This window comes from Capricornis sumatraensis, chromosome 18, assembly GCF_032405125.1.
Source record: "Capricornis sumatraensis isolate serow.1 chromosome 18, serow.2, whole genome shotgun sequence".
Classification (NCBI taxonomy): Eukaryota; Metazoa; Chordata; class Mammalia; order Artiodactyla; family Bovidae; genus Capricornis; species Capricornis sumatraensis.
Window position 1 is genome coordinate 29,625,378 of NC_091086.1, and position 25,061 is coordinate 29,650,438.

The 25,061-nt window shown below is 41.8% G+C and overlaps 1 non-coding gene across 1 annotated transcript; it reads right to left on the minus strand.

Moving 5' to 3' along the window:
- Positions 1 to 449: 449 nt before the first annotated feature.
- LOC138094763 (U6 spliceosomal RNA) lies at positions 450 to 553 on the minus strand. The gene has a single exon (XR_011146276.1). It is a non-coding gene; the product is annotated as a U6 spliceosomal RNA (small nuclear RNA).
- Between the last annotated feature and the right edge of the window lie 24,508 nt (positions 554 to 25,061).

Sequence of the window (25,061 nt, forward strand, 5' to 3'; positions counted from 1 at the left end):
CCAGAACTGGGACAGAACATTTCAAGAAGGGTTTGATCTATGTTAGTTGCCTGCAGCTTCTCTGACACCAAACATGGTGACATAAAACAACAGAAATGTATTCTGTCCAGTTCTGGAGACCAAAAGTCCAAAATCAGCATTGCTAGGCCAAAATTAAGGTGTCATTAGGGCCATACTCTCTCCGGGTGTTCTGGGGAGAGCCCCTTCCTTCCTTTTCCACTTTCTGGTGGCTGTTAGGATTCCTCAGCTTGTGGCCATATCACTACAACCTTCAAATCTCTCTTTGTTCCATTTTCTTTTTTTTTTAATATAAATTTATTTATTTTAATTGGAGGTTAGTTACTTTACGATATTGTATTGGTTTTGCCATACATCTTCGTTCCATTTTCAAATCACCTTCTCTTCTGTGTGCCTGTGTGAAATCTCCCTTTGCCTGCCCCACCCCTTGTTTAAAATATGAATGCTTCACAAATTTGCATGACATCCTTGCGCAGAGGCCATGCTAATCTCTGTATTGTTTCGATTTTAGTACATGTGCTATAGAGGTAAGCTCTGCCTCTTTCTTGTAAGGACACCTCTTTCTGTAAGGACATTTAGGGCTCACCCATATAATTCAGTGAAACTGACTTATCTCAAGATGCTTAAATTAATCACATCTGGAAAGAGCCATCTTCCAAATAATGTAACATTTACAGGTCCAGGTATTAGGATCTTATGACTTTGGGGATCATTATTCAGGCAGCTTCCATCTTGGAGAACTTTGTCAAAATAAAAACTTTGTTAAAGTAACAGCCATTAAATCAACTACCAGCAAGAAGGAACTACCATGATTCTTTTTTAATACTAATCAAGATTTGCTTAATTCAAATAATAGAAGTGTTGGCCTAAAAATGTTGGAAATCAGGCATGGGAAAATCTGGAATATGACTGTTATATAGGCAAACATCAGTATCTGCTATAGCATACTCATGTGCAACTATTGTGTTTAGCAAGAGCTTACAGTGACTTAAGAAAATAAATTTTGTGAAGTAATAGGAAGAAAACCTTTTATCTATAGTATGGTCACAACAGAGAATGAAATTCTCTTGTGCATTAAAAAGATGGAGACAATACACAATACATTACACTAGTGTTTCCCTGGTGGTGGTGGAAGTTGGGGTTATTGACTTTGTTTTCTCTTTTTTGTATTTTCAAAAATATTTATGAAAGTATATATATCTATATATAGCTTAAATTAAAATATTTTAATAAGAAATCAATAGTACTGTTATATGATAATACTAGAGTATTTTTGAAAGATAATATCAGTTTATTTTGCATCATGTCACTTAATTTCTCTATCTCATTTAGTTTACTGTATCAAAATTATACAGAATAGCCATAGACCCCAGCTACCCACTCCAGTATTCTAGCCTGGAGAATTCCATGGACCATATATATAATCATGGGGTCGCAAAGAGTCGGACATGACTGAGTGACTTTCACTCACTCCACCCAGATAAATTCTTCTGCTTTCAAAAAGACCTAGAGCCCCTACCTTGTCATTAGAGTTATCTTTCTGAAACATGGGTTGTGAAATCCACCATGCATGCACATATGCTAAGTCGCTTCAGTTCTGACTCCTTGTGACCTTATGGACTGCAGCACGCCAGGCTCCACTGTCCCTTGGGATTCTCCAGCAGGAACACTGAAGTAGATTGCCATGCCCTCCTCTGAGACCCACCTTACTTCTCATCAAAAATGTTTAATGTCTTTTTGTTGCTTTTGAAAATATCTTTTCTTCTCTAACTCTGGCACTTAGAGTTGTACCTCACAAGAGTTGTACTTTTCAAAGTCCCCGTCACCAGATGCCCCTCCAACTCAGTCATGTTCTTTTTGCTCTGCCTTGGCCATTTATGGTCTTTCTCAAGCTGATCTCTACTTGGGGGTTCTCCCTGTGGTCCCAGATGGAGGAGCAGCTCAACTCCACCAGGGATCTTATTAGAAATGCAAATTCTCAGACCTCCTGAATCAGAAAGTCTGGGGGTGAGCCTCCTCATGCAAGTCTTGACAAACCCTCGAGGTAATTTCAATATATGCTAGAGACTGGGAGACTTGGGGTTATCTAGCTTTGTCCTACTTTCTTTACTATTGTATTCTTACATCTGTAGCAATCAACATTACTAGAATCACCACTGTATTATTCATCCTAGAGAATTAATTTGTAAATCAATTTTACAAGTTTATATTTGGCCAGCAATTGGCCTTCTAAACGAATAACATACCTATATTCCTATGATTTTCTTGCTATATCAGTCATTTTTCCTGTAGGTAAATATTTCTTAGCTTGTTTTTATGTATTTTAAGCATATGAGTCAATGAACCAGGGCAAGGATGAACACACTTTCTTAACCATCCTCTGGATCACTTATTCTAAAATCATCAAATGCCTACTTTCAGCAAACATTGTCTATGATTCAAAGCCATTCCTTCAGCTGCAGTTCATTGAACAGGCCTGGTAATACATGACCATCCCTCTGTCTCTTCCATTTTCCTCAACTAAACCAAAAATATACCCTGAGGAATCACAGCCATTCTGCCTAAAGGCCCAAAAGAGAGTTCCCCACCAGCTTTGCTTGTAGTTTTATAACCTCAGGCAGATCATCTTTCAATAGAGTCTTATATTCATCATTGTGGAAATAGAGATGGTAGAGGATTTTTCCTTTGATTACATGAATTCTCATGGGCTAAAATCTTTGAGCTTCCACAGAGCTCAGTGATAAGGGAGGGTTCGGTTCAGGTCCTACTTTTTTCTCCACTGTCATCTAAAGGAACTGTGTTTTGATCTCTGATCAGCACCTAATCCCGTGGCTGGCACATATGTGTGTGCGTGCTCAGTACTCAGTAGTGTCTGACTCTTTGCAACCCCACGGACTATAGCCTGCCAGGCTTCTCTGTTCATAGGCTTCTCTGGGAAAGAATACTGGAGTGGGTTGCCATTTCCTCCTCCAAGGGGTATTTCCAACCCAGGAATTGAACCCATGTCTCCTGCATTGGCAGGTGGATTCTTTACCACTGAGCCATCTGGGAAGCCAGCTGGCACATAGTGAAAGCCAAGTAAACAATTATTGGATAAATGAAAGAAACAATGAAAGGGATGGAAGGGTAGAAGGATGGAAGAAGGGAAGAGTGAGAGGGATGAGGGAAAAAGGATGGGAGGGAGGAAAGAAGGGAGAGAGGAGGAAGGCAGGGAGGTGGCTACATATAGATCAGACACAGCTTCTGATCTGGGGAAATGCTTAGGGAAGACAGGTAGAATTGGAACTCTAATACTTAGTCTCTAATACCTAACCTGTGCCAACAGCTAACTAGCTAGGTATGCTCCAACAGTAAATTAACCATTAGTTCTCTCCCTGGAGGATGTTTTCGGCAGCTCCTCCCAGGTGCAGAGGGTGAGGCCTCTCTGAGAGTCCAAGAAAAGGGCTTTGTGAATTGTAAAGCAAAATGCAGATGGTAATTAACTAACGCATCACAAGCAAGGACAAGTCTCCTGAGCAGTCCCAGGAGAGACTGTTTTGCCTTTTTTTGGTCATTTGAATTCTCAAAATTGTCCTCAGCTTATACAAAATCAACCTGAAATGATCTGTGATTAAAATTTCCCCTCTGAAAATCTAAGCAACTTGGGTATTGTAGGAATTGGACCATTTGTAGATAATTTATGAATAATACTCGCTTTTCAAATAGCCTCTGTCTTCCCAAAGAGCCCTCTGTCCTGTCAGTGGGACTGCTGCCAAGGCTGAAACTGCTAAACTGGGCCAGAGACACTGAAGTCACTGGTGTCTCTGATTCTTCTAAGAATTTGGGACACTTTATTGAAGCATTTGTTTTTCTTCATATAAAATGTAGGCTAAAAAGTTACTAGCTATCTTTATGTTGGGAAAGGCTTTCAAAATTGCAATGCATGTGATTCACTCAGCTTTTGCTTTGTCTTGTTGTTGTTGTTCCGTCCCTCAGTCATGTCTGACTCTTTGCCACCCCATTACTACAGCACGCCAGGCCTCCCTGTCCTTCGCCATCTCCTGGAGCTTGCTGAAACTCATGCCCATCGAGTCAGTGATGCCATCCAACCATCTCATCCTCTGTCACCCCCTTCTCCTCCTACCTGCAGTCTTTCCCAGAATAAGGGTCTTTTCCAAAGAATCAGCTCTTCTTATCAGGTGGCCAAAGTATTGGAGCTTCAGCCTCAGCATCAGTCCTTCCAATGAATATTCAACCCCTAAAGGGTTGATTTCCTTTAGGATGGACTGGTTGGAGCTCCTTGCAGTCCAAGAGACTCTGAAGAGACTTCTCCAATTCCACAGTTCAAAAGTGTCAACATCAGTTCTTCAGTGCTCAGCCTTCTTAATGGTCCAACTCTCACATCCATACATGACCACTGGAAAAACCATAGCTTTGACTATATGGACCTTTGTCAGCAAAGTAATTTCTCTGCTTTTTTATACACTAAGTTTGCCATAGCTTTTCTTTCAAGGAACAAGTGTCTTTTAATTTCATGGCTGCAGTCACCATCTGCAGTGATTTTGGAGCCCCAAAAAATAAAGTCTCTCACGTTTCCATTGTTTCCCCATCTCTTTGTCATGAAGTGATGGGACCAGATGCCATGATCTTAGTTTTTTGAATGTTGAGTTTCAAGCCAACTTTTTCACATTCCTCTTTCACCTTCATCAAGACATTACTTTGTTTACTGCTAAAATAATTGAAACTCAAATCAAATACTGAGCAGAACCCAACATATCCTGGTCACAGTAATATTCAGGGGCTTGAAACAATGACTAAGCCCTCTGCTCCTTTTTCACAGGATTCTGTGGACATGAAAGGGAATCAGTAATACCATCTTTTCCTCTCCCTTTCTTTCAGGTCAGTCCTGGCGGGCACAGTCTTAGCCTGTGTTTGCATGTGCCTCTGAAAGGCCAGATCAGCTGTATTAAACTGAACAGTGGCACTTTGTAGTACCAAACCAGACAAGACCACGCAGAGCTGAGCTGCCTGGGGAATGATGCCTGTTCTTATATGTCGATCGGGCTGTCATGTTGTTATTTTTTTCCTTGTTTCTGCTGAGCAGGAGTGATGGAAGTCTCATGGTTGTTCACACCCTGGAATTATGATACATTTTATTAGCTCTCAATACTGCTCAAGGAAAGGCAAAATTTTTAAATGGTCAAGTTCAAAAGAGAGCATTGCTAGCTGTGATCTCTGTGTCTCTGGCAAAATTCCACCAGGTCCACTCCCACACCCAAAATGCACATGCAGAGCCCTCCCCGGCCACTGGCTGGGGGTGTCTGAGTTCACACATATTCCTTCAACTGGCTCTGTGGACTAGAGAGCCACATTACATTGCTCCTCAAGGATCCACTAATGGCAAGTGATAAAATGGATTGCCTGGTGCAGAAGAGAGTCATATGGACTTCATTGCATAAGAAACAAGAAATTTATTAAACAGGGCTTTTATGGTGTGGAGGTGAGAGCTTTTTCATTTCAGAAGTTATACAGCATAATATACAGAGCTGTGCTATTTCAAATATAATGGGCATGGTGTAATGTTGAGAAAGAACACATACCCATTTCTGAGAACATTGTTCAACTTGGAAAACACCTTAAAAAGGAGCTTCACAGTGGAACTCTTCTCTGCTTCTCTCTAAATCCCAGAGAGTTGTTCTCTGTGTGGTGTCCATTCTCCCTCTTGTTCCCCTTCTGTTTTATAGCGCTGGCTTTCTAAAGGCTGGAAAGAAAGTTCCTAGGGATGTGTATCAGCATTCCTAGGAGGAAATACATGTATACTTTGAGACACTATTTCATATTGTAACAGAATGCCATAACTTGAGAACCAATAATAAGGCCACCATTCTCATAATATAAGCAAAGAAGGTAAAGTTTGATAAATTCTCTTTGCTGGGGTGAGTCTGCACCATGAATCTCCACAGAGGGCCCCAGTTAGGGGTGGAGGTCTCATCTTCCTTGGTGGCTCATGTCAGGATTTTCTTGGGTGGTCAGACATAACACTTTTGTTTATAACGTAGGGAAAGAAAAATGTCCAAGGCTCAGAAAAATTCTGGGCACAGATAATAACAGGAAACCCCTGTATTTTTCCAGTAGTATCAACTTGAGATGACTGAGCTGGGACACACGTACCCCTGCCAGGGTAGGAGCCACATATTCAGGGCCTGAGATCCAGGGTCAGGAAGAGAAAGTTAAGTATTATAAGTGAAGACAGCCATGGCTTCAACAGCACAGGCTTCGCCTTCATTGCATGGACACATGTTTGCCCTAGGAAAATGGAAGAGAAAGAGGATTGTGGGCAATGAATCCAGCAAGGGGCCTCAGAAAGGGGCCTGGCCTGCTGAGCTGTATTTAGGAAGGAGGCTGCAATGAAAGTGAAAGTGTTAGTTGCTCAGTCGTATCTGACTTTATGACCCCGTGGACTGCAGCCTGCCAGGCTCCTCTGTCCCTGGAATTCTTCAGGCAAGAATACTGGAGTGGGTTGCCAATCCCTTCTCCAGGGGATCTTACTGACCCAGGGATTGAACCCTCATCTCCTGCTTTGGATGCAGATTCTTTCCCGTCTGAGCCACAAGGGAAGCCCCTCGAGAATATGGAAGTTCCTCAAGAAACAATTGTGAAGTGTGTGGTGAGGAAGAGGGACAGAGGCTGCTTCCGCATTTTCATTGGTGGTGCCCTGGGCAGGGGGTAGGGGCAGAGGTCCCACCTGAGCAAGCAGACAGCGGAGTTAATCCCTGTTCAGCAGGGAGGCAGCTCTTTGCAGGTGACTTCATGATGTCATTTTATAAGACCTTCTGAACCTACCCAAGGGTGTGTAGTCCCACAGGCTTCATGAGCAGTGGCTCTGGGGAGCAAAAAGAGTGAGTCAGGTAGGAGTAGTGACAAAGAGGACAGTCAGTCATAGCCAGCAGATCTGATGAATGGGTTTTAACAGGGAAAAGAGGAGAAAGCCTAGTGAGTGCAAATGCCACAAGAATCACCATGTGCCACAGCTGTGGATGGGGCCATGCCCCAGTGTTCCCCCCTTGTCCCACCCACAGCTGTGGAAGAGTTGGTGGGACCCTGTGTTGATGAAAGGGTATAACCTCTGAGTCACGCTCTGAAGGGGTAGCAAGCAGCACCAGGGGAGACCAGGAGGGTGGCCCTGAGAGATGGTGCTAAGAGCTGGGCATGGCCCCAGCCAATACACAGCAAGGCAGCTGAGACTTCAGTCTTCTAACCAACAGGAACTAGTGTTCTTTCAACACTCTGAATGAACTTGGGAGTGAACTCTTCCCCTGAGCCTGCAGATAAAAGCCCATCTAGCCAACACTCTCACGTCAGCCTGTGAGACCCTACATGGAGAACTCAGCTAAGCCCACCCGGACTTCTAACCTATTATTGAATTAGAAATAATAAGTGAGTGTTTTAAGCCACTAAGTTTATGATCATTTGCTGTGCCACAGTAGAATAGTATAACAGCCATGCTTACACGTTTGTAACTGCTTTCACACTGCACCTGCAGAGTTGGGTAGTAACAACAGAGACCTCACACCTACAGAAACCAAAATATTTACTGTCAAAAAGTTTACCCATCTGTGCATGCGTGCTAAGTTGCTTCAGTTGTGTCCGACTCTTTGCAACCCTATGGACTGTAGCCAGCCAGGCTCCTCTGTCTGTGGGATTCTCCAGGCAAGAATACTGGAGTGGGTTGCCGCATCCTCCTCCAGGGCATCTTCCCTACTCAGGGATCAAACCTGCTTCTCTTAAGTCTGCTTGCATTGGCAGATGGATTCTTTACCACTAGCATCACCTGGGAAGCCTCTTATTCATCCGTCCTTTAACCAAAAATGTAACCTCACGTCAGATGTATTTAGTGAGAGTTTTATATCTGACCCAAAGCTTGCAAGAAACAAGACTTACACCTCAGAACAGTCAGTAAATATTCCCTTCATGAAAATGAAATAGGCCAAAAAACTAGAAGCTGTCCTAAAGACCTGTTCCCCATTCCAGTTTTTAAAAGGCTGGGTGGGTTGGGGTGAGGTGGGATGGGTGAGGGGGAGAGAGAAAGAGCACATATATTTTCAGAGGAAGAAAACCAGGGTGATGTGTACCATATGCATATTCATTTTCCACATTATGAATTTTTATAATAGTTAAATTTTGTGTAACATGTGGTATTAAATAAATAATGATAATAACTATGATTATTAAAAGACATATTGTGCCTCACCTTGCCATGCGTGCTCCCTGGTGCAGTGGCCTGGAGAAAAGAAGGTATGAAAACCATTGCTTTGTGATTAGAACTTGAATTCACTCAACTGGTTCTTTTTTTCAATTTGTGTGTGTGTGGTAAAAATCACAAACATAAAACATACTGTTTTAACCATATTTACCTGCACAGTTCAGTGGTACTAAGTACATTCACATTGTTGTGCAGCTCTTACCACTATCCATCAACTCTATCCTCATTAACCACTAGTTTCCCATAACCCCACCCCTCATGCAGGCCCCTGGCATCTACCATGATACTTTCTGACTCTGAATCTGACTATTCTAGGTACCTCAAATAAGTGGAATCAACCAGTATTTATCTGTACCTAATGTATACTGGGATGTATTTTTAAGGGTAACAATATATTTTGTTATTAAGGGTAACTTCACTCTGTAATGGGAGAAGGCAATGGCACCCCACTCCAGTACTCTTGCCTGGAAAATCCCATGGATGGAGGAGCCTGGTGGGCAGCAGTCCGTAGGGTCGCGACTCAGTGACTTCACTTTCACCTTTCACTTTCACACATTGGAGAAGGAAATGGCAACCCACTCCAGTGTTCTTGCCTGGAGAATCCCAGGGACGGTAGAACCTGGTGGGCTGCCGTCTATGGGGTCGCACAGAGTCGGACACGACTGAAGTGACTTAGCAGCAGCAGCAGCAGCAGCACTCTGTAATATTAATGTGTATATGTGGAGTCTAGAAAAATAGTACACTTGAACCTATTTGCAAAACAGAAATAGAGACACAGATGCAGAGAATAAACATATAGACACAAGGAAGAGAGTGGGGATAGGATAAATTGGAAGAGTGGAATATATATGCATTGATACTACAGAGTAGAATAAGTCAGTAAGAAAAACTCCACTGATTCTTGACTCTCCCTCCCTTCATGGTACCTCTCTTCTTTCACAATGGAGCAAGTCAGGGTGACGCAGTTCTTCATTCACTATTGTTGTTTATCTAGAAGAGTAATTATCAACCACTTTAGAGCTACATTGCTCTCTAACACACACACACACACACACACACACACACACTAAAAGATATGGTTTGGTATGTATTTAGCTAAATTGAATTAAAATTCATATGATTCTGAAGATTGGTTAGAAAAAATTGAAGAGGTGTATTGGTGTCCTCAAACTGTCATAACCAATTACCACGAGCTGGTTGGAATAAAACAACATAAATTTATTCCCTTAAGTCTTGGAGACCAGAAGTCTGAAATCAAGATGTTTTCAGAGTCAGCTCCTTCCGGGTAATCTCAAGGAGAATCCATTTCATTCCTTTCTCTAAGTTTCTGATGGTGTTGTTCAGTCATGTTTGACTCATCACGACGCCATGGACTGCAGCACGCCAGACTTCCTTGTCCTTCACTATCCCCTGAAGTTTGCTCAAACTCATGTCCATAGAGTCAGTGATGCCATCCAGCCATTGCATTGCCAGCAATCATCAGAGTTCCCTTGGCTTGTAGCTGGATACCTCCAGTCTCTGCCTCCATCTTCACGTGGTCTTCCCCTTTTCATGTCTGTGTCTCAAATCTCTCTGTGCCTTTCTTTTTTAGGGATGCCTGTCATTGGAATTAGGCCTACCCTAAATGCAGGATGATCTCATCTAAAGATCCTTAATTATACACACAAAGACTGATTTGCCAAATAAAGTCACAATCACAGGTCCTGAGGGTTAGGACTTAGAGGTATCTTTTTGGAGGCCCCAGTCCAACTCACTATAGAAAATATTTGTAAATTCCTCTCCTTAATACTGAAAACTTTCCCTCTGTTTCTTAACTAGCAGTTGAAATCAACAAAGCTGTCCTATATTGTAGGAAAAATTGTTTTGCTTTTTATTACGAGGTTTTAGGAATGCTCAGCTCCTCTCCCCAAATGCTGTGAACATAGGTTGGACAATTCCTCAATGGCAAAACACGTGAGAAATGCCAAAACCTTCACCACTATCCTATATGAGTACCCCCACCTTGTCTTGTGTCCTTTTCATCCATGTGGACAAAACCCAATTTAAGGCAACATTAGGAGATGTATCAACAAGCAAAGTAGTTATGCTCAAGTATTACATCCAGGATAGAACCCTGTGGAGTTTTTCTGTAGGTGGGAAATTGTTTGTGCTCTCTAGCAGAAGAGCATGGGTCTCTCTGGGAGAAAGTCCACGCCACTGATTGTCCATTTGGCCTTGGGAAAATTCGATGCTGTGATCTGGGTTCTCTCTCTGTAAAGCAGGCATGACAATGCCTTGCTACCTTACCAGGGTGTTGTGTGAATTTACTGAACACCCATAAAGCTCCCTGAAAATGAAGAGGCTTACATAAGTCCCTGGTATTATTCACACAGCAAACGTTTTCCCCTGAGAATAAAGTAGTAAATGGTACCATTGTGCTGCTGGTGGAACGTGTTCAAAAGTTTCCGTTCACAACTAGTAGATCAAGTTGTGGGTGGCTGTATGGACTTTCTGTGCTCACGCCAAGCTCCTTCCAAAACAGCAGCACAATGGGCTATCCTGGAATGAAAAGCCGTACTGTGAGAGGTGCCCGAATCACGGCATCACATCACATAGGACAGTCCTGTGTAGCCAGTGACTTCATATGCACCTTTTCCTTATGGCCGAGGGGAACAATAGCAGAAGCAGCGGCCACATGGATATCCAATGCAGCAGCTATTGAGCAGCAACTATCTTCTTCCACCACATTGACAAACTTCCCAAGCCTGTGGATACTGACAACAGGGGCGGGAGCTGGGGGGATTATAATTATAGCTCTTCTTTCTTTTTTCCTTTCTGAATTCTTAAGCCAGGAAAAGCCAGCATTCTAAATCAGATGGTGCACAGGTTAAGGACCTATTCTCTTGAAATACAATTCATCTGGTTGGGAGTGTGTGGGAATAGTCTGGATAGAATACTACTGGCTGGCATCAGAGATAAGAGGGATCTCCTTTCCACCATTATAAGCTTTGGAAACACTCCAGGATGTGATGCAGGGGAAATGGCCTCTTTCTTTTGGGGACTTTCAGCCTCGGGATGCCACATCTGAGATGACAGATATTTTAATTAAATGAGAAGATGATTAGCTGCTAAAGATATTGCATTTATTTATTAAAAGTAATCATGTTCAATGAGAAATATTTGGGATCACATTAACAAACTTCCTTGGGTTAAGGTCATCCTTTTGATGATAAATATTCTCACAGTAAAGAGCTGAGGTGGAATCACAGAATCATGGAATTTCTTAGCCGTGAATTATCTATCTTGATATTAAACTATTTGATAATTTTTTAAATCCTGTGGACAAGCTTGCATTTTTTCCCCTCTTTTTGTTCAGTTCAGTTCAATTGAGTCACTCAGTCGTGTCCAACTGTTTGTGACCCCATGGACTACAGCACACCAAGCTTCCCTGTCCATCACCAGCTCCAGAGTTTACTCAAACTCATGTCCATTGACTCAGTGATGCCATCCAACCATCTCATCCTCTGTTGTTCCCTTCTCCTCCTACCTTCAATCTTTCCCAGCATCATGGTCTTTTCAAAAGAGTCAGTTCTTTGCATCAGGTGGCCAAAGTATTGGAGTTTCAGCTTCAGCATCAGTCCTTCCAATGAATATTCAGGACTGATTTCTTTTAGGATGGACTGGTTGGATCTCCTTGTAGTCCAAGGGACTCTCAAGAGTCTTCTCCAACACCACAGTTCAAAAGTATCAATTCTTCAACAAAAAGTAGAAAAGAAGATCTTTCTAAATATTCAAGCCATGAAGTTAGTTAAAACCTTTAGATTGCAATGCAAAGGCTATTGAGAAGGATTGTGCAACCACAGGGTGCATTGGATTCTCTCTGGGTCTCTCTCCCCCATTTTTCTGTCATATCCTCTCTTCAGAGAATCTTGCATTCATTTATTCAGTGCCTGTTTACTATTCATTAGACAGTGTGCTAAGTGCTAAGGGTACAAAAAGGATGCGTGCATCACCACTGCCCTCATGGAGCCCCTCACCTGGCGAGGAGCAAGGTGATGGTTATCATGACAGAATCAAGGTGAGAGCTAGAGTAAGTGAAGGAAATTTCATCATGACTCCTTGCCTTAGGCCTTAACTGTCAAGGTCCTGCACCTTCTTGAGACTTGTCTGTTCTCCTTGGAGTCATTTCTGCTACACTTGCCGTGAGATCCATGACCTGAGCCACCATCGCACTGGTTCCCTTGAGTTCATATGAGCTTCAGTGGCATCTTGGAGGATGTAGAGCAGTGCAGACCCACTAGGCAGAGAGGGGTTCTGATCCTATCTTCTTGTTTCTGGAAGAGCACACACAGAGCCTGGAGGATACTGTGTGATATTTCTGCCTGAGTGAGTCCGCATGCAGGCAGTTCAGCAGCTTCCAAGGCTTCTCCATCAGTGTGCATCTGGGGACCCAAAGGTTGCACAGTGCTAATCTATGGTGACCAAGTTTAGAGGCTGTGAAGCAACTCTTTGCCTGAACAAGGCCAAGCATGCCTGTGAGCCTGAGTAATGCAATCATTTGGACAGTATTATATGCCAGCCTTCCGGTAAGCTTCCAGGAAGCAGACACCAGTGTCTGTTGCACTCCCTCGGGCTCAGACCACAGGCTGCCTGCCCCTTTTGTGTTATTCCTGTGGCCATCTGAGAAAATGAGATGCAGAGAGATGATTTGAGGAGAGGGTGTCATAGTTCCCACTCGGTTCCCAAGGTGTGGGTCCTTCCTCCAGCAGTTTCATGGCAAACCCTGTTAGTTACTCATCCTATATCCAACTCCCCATCTTCTTACCAGTTTTGTTCAGGATAGCAACATGCCTGGTTACCTGCTTGCTTTCCTCACTGCTCTCTCTGCTGGCAGAAACTTATGACATTACCTGAGCCAATAAGATGTGAGCTGAAGTCAGCTTGGCACTGGGAAAGTTTTTGCTTTCCTGATAGAAGGGGACCTATGTGTTTGGTACCGCTTTTCCCATTCCTCTCTTCTTTTTTGCTTTGGACACATGCATGATGTCTGGAAGATAGCAGCTACCATATAACCATGAGGCAACAAATGCAAAGACAAGCCAAGACTCTACTAGAGGTGGAGCAGAAAGATCTATTCATTCATTTATTTAAACTGATACTTAGTGTCTATCATGTGCCAGGCACTGATGTTGTTGCTAGAGATACAGAAGTGAGGAAAACACACAAACACCCTTGCTTCCTTGAAGCTTATGTTTTAGTGGTGATAAGAGAGAAAGACAATTAATTATATTCATATATAATACTAAAGGATGTGGTATGTCACACACAGTGGTAAGCACTATAGAGAAAAGAAAAGCAGGCACTCACCCTGTGTGGTACCTTGAATGTTCATGTGAGGACTGTGAGTAGAGGTGTGATGTTGTCTGACTCACATTTTAACAAGATCTCTCTGGCTTTGCAGAAGTCAGAATAGATTGTGCTGAGAATAGATTGAGAGGGGGAAGATTGAAAGAGCCAAGGCCTCTGATGGCATCAGTAAACAGATAAGACAACACCAGTAACTATCTGCTTCCAGAAGTCTTGTTATCTGTGGGAAACAGCTCCCTATTTCTTCAAGTTACTTTTAGGTATTCCATCACCTGTAGCCAAACTCATTCCTAACTGATATGAACAGGTATCATCATTTATTGAGCACATACTATGTGCCAGACGTTGTGCTAGGTCCTTGGGATATAAATATGGAAACACATGTATTTGTTGTTATCGAAGAGCCTTCAAGGGCCTTATGATTCAATTGTGAGGTATAAATAGGTGAACAAGTGCACTGCAATAGGCCAATTGCTTTAGCAACATTTGTCTGGAGGCTGGATTGACTCTGGAGGAGAGCCTTAAGCCAAGTGAAGGAGTCAGGGAAGGCTTCAGGAAAGCTGAGCATGTTCTCAGGTAAACAAGTTATTAATAGCAGAGGGTATTCCTGTCCGGAGAAACTAACTGCATGTGCCCACAGAACATGCAGTGTTCCAGGACACGTAGCTAGATCAGTATTCTCGGGAGACTGGGAAGGTGAATGGGGGAGGACAGCAAGAAGCAATGGGTATTTAGGCAGGATGTGGGCAGGAGAGATGATAGAGGGGTTCATACGTGCTACAGAAGAATATGATTTCTCCCTCAAACGATAGGGGGGCAGTGGAGTGATCATCCTGGCAGCAAGATTAAAGATGGCTTGTAGGGGAGTGAGACTAGAGATAAAGCCAGTGCAAGAGGCCAGGAAACAGGAGATAACAACCCGAGCCAAGGCAGAGCTAGGATGGAGACGAAGGGCTGCAGAGCTGTTGGTCTTGTGGAATAAAAGACAAGGAGACCTTCCAGGAGGATCCAGCACATTGTATGTACCACTGCATGAAGAGACCGATAGTATTCTTGGCATAGAGATCATGTCAGGAGACAATGAACAGCTTTTTAGTGGACTGCAGTAAAGCATGACTGGCTTTGATAAAAGCCCATGGAGATTGTGTCTGATGAGCTGATGTCAGGAGATTCTGTTCAGCCAGCTTTGTGGAAATCAGAGAGAAGTTCCTTACACCTAGTCTGGGCTGTGTTTCCCTCCCGTAGTGTGCCTTTGTGTTTCGTCCTGTTTGGATACCAGTTACTCTAGAATGTCTATTGTATTCATCAACATTGCTCTGCGTGGGTAATCGTATTAACAACTACCATCATTGGAAGACTACCATAGGACAGAAGTGTTACATACAATTTTTAAATTTTCTTAATAGCCCTGATAAGAAAGTATTATTAACTTGAGGCCACACAGCTAGTGAGGCAGAGTGTGAGTCACATCTTGGGCCACCTGACAAAGCCTGTGTTATTTTCACTATGTTGCAAGGTTACCCACTTCATTATAATCCATTGTCCAATCAAGACCCAGGGCTCTGTATTTTGCCCTCAGTGACAAAGCCCAGGGAAATTGTGGCATTTCCAAAATACTTTCATATATGGTGAAGAGAAACTTTAAAGTGGGTTTTGCCTGATTTCCGTGAAAGGGTTTGGGTTTTTCAGGACTCCAAAGCTTTTAAAGGACTATAGAGTGTGTACTAACAAAAAATTTAAGGAGCAAATTACTTATTCTGATAAACCATACTTTACAGAATAATCCAGGTGATTAATAAAAATTATGTAACTTCTTCAGAGAGAATGGAATCAGGAGGGTTGTTTCAATTCCTTAACCATAAGGATGAGTGGAGCTTCTTAGGAATAAATGTCCTAGAACCTAAATGTGGGCGGGACCTGCACGCAGTTATTGGGGATGATGGATGGATAAGATCAGATTTTGTCCCTCGTTCAGTGGTGGTGTCACATTACATATTCAGTAATTAGTCTTCTAAGCATCTACTCTATTTGTAATGCTGCTTTTGGTACTGGGAAGATGAGAATAAATGGAGAGAAAGGTAAAACTCAAAATCATGGTCTCTCTTGAGACTTTGGGGAGAAGTGAAAGACAGTTATCCATGCCCTCCAAGGTTAAAGCAGAATCAGGTATCTTAAGGGTATTACTCAGGATCACAGAGTTTAATAGCTGGGCCTCAGAGACCACTCTGTCCAACCTTTACAATTTACTGACAATGAAGTTAAGTCCAAAAGAGTTTACAGTTTGCCTGAGGTCAGAAAAATAGCTGGTATGAGAGCTACCTCTGCCAAGAGTCTGCTTATATTACTGTTATTTTTATTTAATAATTAAGTTGAAAAATATTAGTACATTCACTTGAGAGGAAAAAGAGAGAATCTTCTATTTAACTCAGGAAAAACAACACCAAACCAAAGAGATCTCAGCCTGTCATTTGGAAGGAGCTGATCATGGAGAGGTGTAAAGTGTGTGCCAGGATCTGCATTGTAGCAGACGAGAGCCAATTTCTAGAGCCAGTAAAAACTTCAGGCATCCTGTGGTGGTCAGTGGCCTACAACTCATGCAATGATGCTCTCACAGGATGGGTGGGAAGTATGATATTGGCTGTGGGCCTAGATATTGTCTCCTCCCTTGCTCTTGCTGGTTGTGTTTCTCCAATCTTCCTTTCAATTCTGTGAGTTTCCCAATAACCTTTCTGTTGTAAGAATTTACCACTATACCTTTACCTCTGAGACTCCTTTAGCTGCACCCTACAAATTTTGATCTATTGTGTTTTACTTTTCATTCACTTCAAAATACTTTCCAGTTTCTCTTGTGACTTTTTCTTTGATTCATATGTTATTTAGAACGTGTTTAATTTCCACGTATTAGGGGATCCTAAAAATATTTTTCCGTAATCGATTTTTTAAAATCTAATTCTGTCATGGTCAGAGAACATACCTTCAATGATTTCAATTTTTAAACTGCTGTTTTAGGTGAAAAAGAAAGAAAGAAAGAAAGAAAGTGAAGTCGCTTAGTCGTGTCTGACTCTTTGTGACCCCATGGACTGTAGCCTACCAGGTTCCTCTCTCTGTCCATGGGGTTTTCCAGGCAAGAATACTGGAGTGGGTGTCATTTCCTTCTTCAGGAGATCTTCCTGACCCAGGGATTGAACCTGGGTCTCCCGCATTGCAGGCAGATGCTTTTACTAAATGTTAGTTAGATCAAGCTGGTTGATAGTATTACATGGGCCATCTACATCTTTACTAATTTTCTCTCTGTTTGCTCTACTGATTACCAAGAGAAAAATGATTTAAAAAACACCAGCTACAGATCTATTTCTCCTTTCAATTTTGTTAGTTTTTATTTCATGTATTTTGAAGCTGTCTCATTAGATGCATACACATTTATGATTGCAAACTCTTTATGAATCAACCTCTTTCGCATAATGTAATATCTGTTCATCCCTGGTAATAATTCATTGTTCTTAAGTTTTCTTTGAATGATATTAATATGGGCACTTAAACTTTCTTTTTATTAGTGTTTGAAAAGTGTTTGCTTCTCTTCCTTTACTTTTAATGTATACATGTCTTTAAATTTAAAACAGGTTTCTTGTAAGTAGCATATAGTTGAATCTTGCTTTCTTTCCTTTTAATCCAATCTGACAATTACTGTTCCTTTAATTGGTATGTTTAGAACACTCACATCTAATGTTTTATAGATATGTTTGAATTGACATATGACTGCTTTTGGATTTATGACTACTTTATCCTGACTTTGAAATTGTTTTTTTCATAGGAATTTTTTCTCTATTTAGGTAAATAGATAGATGATGAAATGAATATTTGTGTCCCTCCCATAAATTCATATGTTGAAACTCTAACCTCCAATATGATGGTATTTAGAGGTGGGACTTTGGGGAGATAATTAGGTTTAGATGAGGTCATGAGAATGGGGTATCCATGATGGAATTAATGTCCTTATAAGAAGAGAAAGAGAGACCAGAGATCATTCTTTCTCCACGATATGAGGACATAGCAAGAAGACAGCAGTCTGCAAACCAACAAGAGGGCCCCCATCAGGAACTGAACCTGCCAGTACCTTGATCTTGGACTTCCCAGCTGCCAGAAATATGAGAAGTAAATGTTTTTTAAGCCACTCAGTCTATGATACTAGGTTATGGCAGCCAAGCTGACTGTATAGATAGATTCATATGTACATGTAAACATAGTTTTTATTGTTGTTTTAAAGAAGAAAGCATTACCCTTAAAACCAGAAATTTTACTTCTCAGTACCTTTGCTAGACAAACCACTGGCACATGTGCCCAAAAAGATACATACAAGGGAATTCATCATAGCACTATTTGCAATAGTGGAAAAATTTTAAATAATCCAAATTTCCAGCTTTTGAAAATAATCAAATTATATCCACTATACATCCACTCTATGGAAGATTATGCTTCCATTAAAAAGAATAAGATCATAAATCGGTATTGATATGAAAAATGTGTTCAGCATATATCCTTAAGTGAGAAAAGCTAGATGTAGCACAATGTACAGAATATGTACAATTTATGCCTTAAAGAAAACTCCCACCAAACAAAATCTATGCTTTCTCACTTGTGAATATATATATATGAATGTATATGCTTTAGAAAAAGTCTAAAAGGATACGTAGTGGATGAATAATAAGGATACACAATGGGGGAGCATTGTAGGTTTAGGAGAGTAGGCAAAGAAATGTTTTGATTTATCCCTATTGTTTTAATTTTTATCAATGAAAATATATTACTAATATACTTAAAATGAATCCATTATTATTATGAGTAGTAATTAGAATTCAGAAAACTAAGATCATGGCATCTGGTCCCATCACTTCATGGCAAATAGATGGGGAAACAGTGGAAACAGTGGCAGACTTTATTTTGTGGGGCTCCAAAATCATTGCAGATAGTGACTTCAGCCATGAAATTAAGACGCTTATTCTTTGGAAGAAAAGTTATGACCAACCTAGACAGCATATTCGAAAGCAGAGACATTGCTTTGCCAACAAAGGTCCATGTAGTAAAGGCTATGATTTTCCCAGTAGTCATGTATGGATGTAAGAGTTGGACTATAGAGAAAGCTGAGCGCTGAAGAATTGATGCTTTTGAACTGTGGTGTTGTAGAAGGCTCAAGACTCTTGAGAGTCCCTTGAACTGCAAGGAGATCCAACCAGTCCATCCTAAAGGAAATCAGTCCTGGGTGTTCATTGGAAGGACTGATGCTGAAGCTGAAACTCCAATACTTTGGCCACCTCATGCGAAGAACTGACTCATTTGAAAAGACCCTGATGGTGGGAAAGATTGAAGGCAAGAGAAGGGGACGACAGAGGATGAGATGGTTGGATGGCATCACTGAGTCAATGGACATGAGTTTGGGTGAACTCCAGGAGTTGGTGATGGACAGGGAGGCCTGGCATGCTACAGTCCATGGAGCTGCAAAGAGTCTGACACGACTGAGTGACTGAACTGAACTGAGCTGAGTTAGAATTATAGCTTGAAAAGAAGCAGAGGAAAATGAAAGAAATATACATACGTCAGGAATTTTTTCTCTTTAAGTCTCATGTTTGATTCATTTCATTAATGGCAGTAGACTTGGGAGAGGAAAGCAAAGATTGTCTTTCTGCCTTTTTCCTACAGTGGTAACAGCAAAAACGTGGTGAGTGTCCAGGGAGTGCATACTGTGTCTCGGGTGTGTCCCTGTGTGTTTAGTTATACTCATTCATGCTGAGACATTGCTTTTTTGCCCATAAAAGGAGGAATTACAACATCAGACCTGGATTGTTCTCATTTCCAAACAGCCCCACAGTGTCAACATAAGACTGTCAATCTCTTGTTCTCTCCCTCTCTCACAAACATTCCCTGGAACCCAAGCCAATAGGCAAAACAGATGTAGGCAGGTAGTGTTTTCACAACACTGCAAACGCCTGTGATTAGGAGTCAGGAGAGCATAAAGGTGATTAATAAGCTCCTAAGAGAACAGGGAGTGTACCTCCAGGAGAGATGGTCGGATGGGCAGCCCCGCTTGTATACACTCTCTCATACCCAAGCAAGGACACAGGTTCTCAGGTTTATTCTAAGCAACCTCTTGTTGAGTGTTTCTGGTAGCATTTTCATCATGGCATGGCAGATGGGGAAGAAGGTTTCTGGAGGATGAGGAGAAGCTGGAGGATGGCACAAAAAGTGCAAACATCTCCCTTCCACCATAAACTACATAATCCTCAAGCAATAAAGTGGATGTTGGTATCATTTTATACCGAGAGACAAGCCTTCTCTGAATTTAGCAATAAGCCATGGAATGTGGATTCTGACAATACAATTACTAGTTCTTAATTTATGAGACAGAAAATCTTTAGCTCATTGCACATCAATCAAGGTGGCCATTGGGTAATTTAATTATGTGCCCATCACTTTACCAAGTGGTTGTGCTTTTGCTGTAAATATATTCTCAACTCTGAGTAGTCTGAACTCCAAAAGGTTGTATCTCAGTGTAAGAATGAACAACAACCACCACAACAACAAGTCCACCAACTAGCATAGGGAAGCTTGTGTTTCTCTGCCAGAGTTCCATGAAGAGACAAAGTTTCCCTCATGATCTGTACTCATAAGTCCCTACTTCGTAAGTTTGAGGTTAACTATTTTTATACCTATCCAGGCTTTGAAACTCTGGATGAGAAATTACGTTAAACATTATATCATGTGGTATATCAGAGGTACCACACAGAAGCAAAAGAAAAGCCAGTCTACACAGATCCACAAATAAAGTTCTGTTGAAGATGAACTCACGATCTAAAATTAGACTATCAAGGAAACAATCCTCTAAGAGTTAGAATTAGGAACAAAACAAACAGCAGAATTAGGACCTAAGAACTTCAAATAACTTAATAGTTTGATCAATAATGTGATTAGCATGAATAATTTTGTGATTAAGGACATGAAAAAAAAAATCCTAACCACACAAAAAAAGACACATTTAAAAACAAGAATGAACGAGATGGAAAAGATAAAATTAGATCTCTATGTCTTCTTACATACAAAATAAATTTCAGTTTTATTAGGATTTCAATGTAAAAAAGACAAACTTTGAAATTTTTTGAAGAAAACATAGGAGAACGTTATTATTGTATTAACATAGCGGAAACTTTCTTTTTTACTTTAAGAAGTTCATTTTTAATGTAATTTTATTTGTGTTTCGTTTGGGCTGTGCTGGGTCTTTGTTTCTGCACAGACTGTTCTCTCGTTGTGGAGAGCGGTGGCTGATCTTTGTTGCAGGGCACAGGCTTCCCTTTGTGGTGGCTTCTCTTGTTGTAGAGCACAGGCTCCAGGAGACATCCTGCTGCTGCTGCTGAGTCGCTTCAGTCGTGTCAGAATCTGCGTGACCCCATAGACGGCAGCCCACCAGGCTCCCCCGTCTCTGGGATTCTCCAGGCAAGAACACTGGAGTGGGTTGCCATTTCCTTCTCCAATGCATGAAAGTGAAAGTGAAGTTGCTCAGTCATGTCCAACTCTTAGTGACCCCATGGACTGCAGCCCACTAGGCTCCTCCATCCACGGGATTTTCCAGGCAAGAATACTGGAGTGGGTTGCCATGCCTTCCTCCAGGGATGGAACAATGGACAAGTTAAAAATTGGGAAAGGATTACATCATGGGTATATATTGTCACCCTGCTTATTTAACTTCTACGCAGAGTACATCATGTGAAATGCTGGGCTGGATGAATCACAAGCCGGAATCAAGACAGTAGATGACCATCCTAATGGCAGAAAGTGAAGAGGAACTAAAGAGTCTCTTGATGAGGGTAAAAGAGGGAAGTGAAAAAGTTGGCTTAAAACTCAGCATTCAAGACACTAAAATCATGGCATCTAGTCCCATCACTTCATGACAAATAGATGAGGAAAAATTGGAAACAGTAACAAATTGCTTGGGCTCCAGAATCACTATGGATGGTGACTGCTGCCATGAAATTAAAAGATACTTGTTCCTTGGAAGAAAAGCTATGACAAACTTAGTGTATTAAAAAGCAGAGACATTACTTTGCCTACAAGGGTCCATATAGTCAAAGCTATAGTTTTTCCAGTAGTCATATAAGGATGTGAAAGTTGGACCAGAAAGAAGGCTGAGCACTGAAGATTTGATGCTTTTGAATTGTGGTGCTGGAGAAGACTTTAGAGCATCACTTGGACTGCAAGGAGATCAAACTAGTCTATCCTAAAGGAAATCAACCCTGAATATTCATTGGAAGGACTGATGCTGAAACTTAAGCTCCAATATTTTGGCCACCTGATACGGAGAGCTGATTCATTGGAAAAGACCTCATTGCTGGGAGAGATTGAGGAGAAGGGGGATACAGAGAATGAGATGGTTGCACGGCACCACGGACTCAATGGATATGAATTTGAGCAAACTCAGGGTGATAGTGAAGCACAGGGATCTCTGACCTGCTGCAGTCCATGGGGTCACAAAGAGTCAGACATGACTTAAAGACTGCACAGCGATAACAACAACCAATTGAGAAGGATATTAACAATTCACAGAAGAGGCAATATAAATGGTCAATAAATATGTGACAAGATGCTTCATTCACAAGTAATCAGGGAGTTACAAACAACAACAAAAATTAGCAAGATGTGAGGAAACAGGAGCACTTATGCATACAGATCAAGCATATATTGGAACCACAACTATGGAGAGAAATTTGGCAGCATGAATGAAACTTTAAGGTACATTCCATTTCTCCACAAGGAGACAGGTGGTGAAGACCTATTCAGTTAATCTGAGAAATAGGAAAAAGATATTCACATTGATGTGCATCGAGAGGACTGTTTCTCTGAATAACTTTTTAAATACCTGCTATGCCTGCAATGGCACCCCACTCCAGTACTCTTGCCTGGAAAACTCCATGGATGGAGGAGCCTAGTAGGCTGCAGTCCATGAGGTCGCTAAGAGTCAGACACAACTGAGCGACTTCACTTTGACTTTTCACTTTCATACATTGGAGAAGGAAATGGCAACCCACTCCAGTGTTCTTGCCTGGAGAATCCCAGGGATGGGGAAGCCTGGTGGGCTGCCATCTCTGGGGTTGGACAGAGTCGGACACAACTGAACAGGCTTAGGAGCAGCAGCATGCTTGCCAACAAGAAAAGAAAAACAACTAATAAAAATTATGTATTTCAGAATAAGTGGGCCCAAGAACTTCTTTGGAAGTAAAGATGTTGTTATGTAGTCATTTGTGTTTAACAATGAGAGAGCACAAAATTTAGGGGCACAAAGAGAGGAGCCAAGTAGTTTATGAAGTCAATATGGAAAGACAAAATAAACCTGCTTCAAATATGTCTTCCTCTGCAATCAAATTTATTTAAAGGTGCAATATTAAAGTCAGATTCTGCAGTGCAGGCTAATCATTTGGTTCTTGAGATTCTAGCTATAAGATGAAACTCAAATTCTTGCAAAGAGTAGCAGCAAGAAAATTACGTTTTCTGAGTTTTTTTTTTTTAAAGTTCTGTTGCTGTTGTGTGTATGTATTTTTTAAAAAATACATATGTATTTGACTCTTAAGCATCTTGTTTTTCTTGAATTGGCCCATGTGCAGAGGTCTGTTCAACAATGCCCTAAGTGCAATTGTTTTGTGATGAGGATCAAAGGCTTAAAGGGGGAGGGTTCATCCAACCCAGCAACGTTGGAGGCAGTGAAAGTATTTTCAGGAGCAGTGGCCTTTTTGTTTAGTCTCAAAAATGTCTCCCCAGCACCCACCACTGTGATTCTGCAGTCTGCCGTGGATTCACCTATATTTAAGCCTAATTATTATAGGCACAGCTTCCCTGGTAGCTCAGTTGGGAAAGAATCTGCCTGCGATGCAGAAGACCCCAGTTTGATTCCTGGGTCAGGAAGATCCACTGGAGAACGGATAGGCTACACACTCCAGTATTCTTGGGCTTCCCTTGTGGCTCAGCTGGTAAAGAATTCACCTGCAATGTGGGAGACCTGGGTTCGACCCTGGGTTGGGAAGGTTCCCCTAGAGAATAGAAAGGCTACCCACTCCAGTATTCTGGCCTGGAGAATTCCACGAACTATATAGTCCATGGGGTTGCAAAGAGTCGGACACAGCTGAGCTACTTTCACTATTGACTATTGACTATTATAGGCACATAGAAAATAAAAACTCACCCTAGTGATTTTGGGGAGTGAACAAACCACTGCCCCTAAACCTGTGCACACTTCTGCCTCTGAAAGAAGATACATCTGGTCTGTGTGGCTAACTGGAGATTCTTCACTGGGTTTCACTAAGGGAACATATGGGCCCAGGGGTCTTCTCTCCCCTAAAGAGCCAAGACCTAACATGTGTGCATGCTAAGTTGCTTCAGTAGTGTTCGACTCTTTGTGACCCCCATGGACTGCAGCCCACCAGGCTCCTCTGTCCATGAAATTTTCCAGGCAAGAATACTGGAGTGATTTGCCATTTCCTACTCCAGGGGATCTTCCCAACCCAGGGATTAAATATGTGTCTCCTGCCTTGGCAGGTGGATTCTTTACCACTGAGCCACCTGCGAAGCCCCCAAGACCTAGGTTGAGGTCTTATTTGATCGAGTAAGAAGGTCAAAAGATTTAAATAAGGAAACTATGAGGCAGCGGGAGAGTTTACCCAGGGTTTATGATTTAATTCCTCTACTTGCAATATTTTTTTAGCAATTGGTGTGGGGGGGGTGTAAAATGGGGGGTAGACTCTCTTTATATTCATCCTGATAACTGATTAAAATGATTGCCCTATTCTAGTACAAATTAAATGGGGTTGAGGTCTTGGACTGACATTAAAGTGACAGCTGCACTTTGAGACCTTGGTCTTCAGTATTTCTCTGGTTTTCAGAGGGGTCAGAGGGAGATAATTCCAAAAGGGGAGTCTTCTTATTATAAGAATGTCAGGCCTGGGAAGAGGGAGGTAGAAGATGTTTATGGGCCTTTGAAAAGATAGAGTGTGTCAAGTCAAGCTCTTCAGGCTGATGGGAAACAAAGGCACGCTTTCAGGAGCCCTCACACTATAAAAGGTGCCTTTGATGCCCACTTCCTCAGGAGTGGCTGCTTTGGACACTGGATGTGCCCAGGTGGGTGTCAGCACACAAAGGACATCAGGTGGACATTTTAAGGACAGAAGCAAGGTGCCTTCTTAAACCTTCACCATCTAGTAATACTTTACATCTGTTTCATAGCCTTACCAACTCCCACTGCCTGAAAATGCCTCTCAGTTGGTAATACCTCCTGTTCTGAGCCCACTCATGGTGGAGTGGATATAGGCTGCCCCTTCTTGCCAGTATCTCTAAGATTTTCTTCAAGATCACAGTATCTGAACATGCTAGAGCTAGAAGGAAACTTAGCATCCTTTAGTCTAAAGGAAAATTTTCGATGAGG